Source organism: Poecilia latipinna, unplaced genomic scaffold, assembly GCF_001443285.1.
Source record: "Poecilia latipinna isolate Pla-1442-1.1 unplaced genomic scaffold, P_latipinna-1.0 Scaffold2616, whole genome shotgun sequence".
In the NCBI taxonomy this organism is placed as follows: Eukaryota; Metazoa; Chordata; class Actinopteri; order Cyprinodontiformes; family Poeciliidae; genus Poecilia; species Poecilia latipinna.
Window position 1 is genome coordinate 1 of NW_015115232.1, and position 2,871 is coordinate 2,871.

The window sequence follows — 2,871 nt, forward strand, 5'->3', positions numbered from 1 at the left end:
GTGTTACCATTATCTGTCCTGCTTCATTATGATTTGAAGGTTTGCAGTGGTTGCTGTGGTTCTCTCCTTTATGAAACCACTGATGAAAGAAAACTTTTGAACCACTTTGAATAATAAACAAAACGTAACATCATCTGATATCGGGGATCAAACTGAATTTTTTGCTTTTACAGCAAGCAGTTTGTCCTCTCTGAAGTGTTTGTTATTGCGCAATAGCCAGCCCCGCCCTTATCTCACCAATGGCTCGACTGACTACTGACCAGTTCTCTGTCTAACAGGTCCGGAAAATCTCTAAACCCGAGTCTTACCCCAACGTCGGTTTATATGAGATATTCTATTTAAACTGGTGGCGGAGAAAACTCGTCTAGCTCTAACTACGTTCAGTTCTAGAAGTTATGACCCTTTTCAGTTGAGAAACAGTCAACAGAGTAGCCCTCACTGCTGCGTAGTTTCAACAACCACTCCTGTTAACGGTAGCTTTTCCCCTTAAAATAACGTGCACTTGTTACCGGCTAGATTAGATTTAGTGACTTAGACTTAAGTCCCAGGGTCATTATTTTTACACTCACCAAAGGAAAATACGAAGCCACCACATCTCTAGAATCAACTCAAGCTGTTACCATTTCTAATCATCAATAATCATCATATAATAATCAATGTGTTACTGTTACTACAGGTCAAGAATACAGAATATATATTTCAATTATACATTACAGATCATTCCAATCATTACATATGTATGTATTTTTATTCATCTTTAATCATCATTAAATCAATATGCAAAATTACTGTTATTTCTCAGGCCTTTGCTCCGTTTTCTGCGTGTACCTGGAAAGATCTCACACCCTTATGCCAGTTTTCACGACAGAAGGCATCAAATGCTTTTCTGTTTTTTTAGCTGGTATGTCTTGAAATTTCTTGACATTCAGAGGCAGTTTCCAGTTTGGCTTCTGTCTTTATTTCTTCACAATTCAGAATCAATGTAAGACGTGTAAGACTTTTAAATACGGTAATGTTTAATTTTTTCTGATGTTTTTATAGCAATATCTCTTGTTTTACTTTTCTCAATTATCTTCACATCTGTTTCCTTAGGAATAATAATGTTGGTGATATAAAACCAAAACTGAAATTTAGTAATATTTAATATAATAAAAATAGATCAAACGACCAGGAAAGATTTAACAGGAAAAGGAACTGATTGCCATCTTGCTTCAGTGATAGCTCAACTTTGATTATCAATATTTATTGATAAGTCTTTTTTGTAGATAACTGTTTTGCCTGTATGATTGTCAAGACACTCTTGTAAAAGAGATCTTTAATCTAAAGGAGTTTCATTCTGGTTAAACACACATTGAAAAAGAATTACATTGAATTACAGCTAACCAATTTATTTTAAATGAATGGCATATCGATCCATTATTAACAGAGTTGTGATTTTTCAGTCTCCATCTCAAAGCAAACAGTTTGGAGAAATTTGACTTGCAGTCTGGTGAAAAGCATAAAAAACATAATCAGTCCAAATCAGTAGGAATGATCAACATCCGTGTACATATCAATTAACACCATCAGACTAAAATGACAAAGCAACCTAAATACATTTTACAATGATCTGCATAACAGGGAAATAGTTTTTCCATGTTAGTTAACTTTTTGGAAATAATTTACTTCTGCTAGTTGTACTGCATCATACTTTTTAGAGTATTATTATTATGAAGTATTGCAACTGTTGAGTGAAATTAATTCAGTGAAGTCATTACTGTGAATATCATCACTGAATGGGAAACAAACACATTCTACCCAAAAACACACCAGAGACAAAGTGAGACTTTTTGTTGATACACAAGCTTTGTTGTTCTGTGTTCTGCTAAACTCTTTGAAGATTAAGATGCAGTAAGCACATAAACATATAATGTAGCTGAAAGCACATTATGCTGTTCTAACATACATACACACAAATATATCAGGTGCTTGCTATAAGTATTGATTTTGTGAATTTTAAGTCAAATTAAAGTGTTATCTAATTTCTTTCATTTTAGTCTTTAAAGTTCCAGAATATGCACATGAAATTGTTTCTCCATCAGATGACTTTATCAGTCATTTTTTAGACTACTATGAATTTTACTTGAATAAAAATATATTAGTCGTGCTACTCTTACTTGAGAACCATTTCTGCATACTCTTCCCACTGTTGGTAAGGACAATGTTTAAAGGATGAATTTGCAGTTTTTTCACCACAATGTTTAATGGCATAATGGTCATAAAGCAGTATACAGTACAGAGTATGTGTCAGACTCGTGTGATTAACCACAAAAATAATTTATCTTCATAATAATCAAATTGCATATCTTAACCCTGGAGTGTTTAGTTCCTCTTCTTTTGGCTTTTCGCTCTGGGGTCGCCACAGCAGATCACCTTCCTCTCGCTCATCATGTCCTTTGCTTTTCCAGCTGAAGATCCTGCTTCAACATTCTGTTTCCAATGTACCCAGTATTTATTTTTTTTTTACAGAACATGTCCAAACTATCTCCACATAGCCCTGACCTCCAGGACTAACAGCATGAGAAACAACGTTGAACCCATTAGGTAAAATGGAGGTTAATTTTGCTTTGCACTGTCCGTACCTGATGACAACATTATAACGTGATCCAATTCTGTATTGAGTGAATACAGGTTTTCATTATTCAGACTATTGTTGCTGTAAGGTGTTTGAAATCTCAAAGGTCTCTGCATGGCCCTGCTTGGACAACATTTTAATTTCCCGTTGGGATAGATAACATTCTTCTGAACTGAACTTAAAAAAAAAAAAAAAAAAAAAAGAAACAAAAAAAAAAGGGGCCAAAAAAAAAAAAAAAAAAAAAAACAAAAAATAAA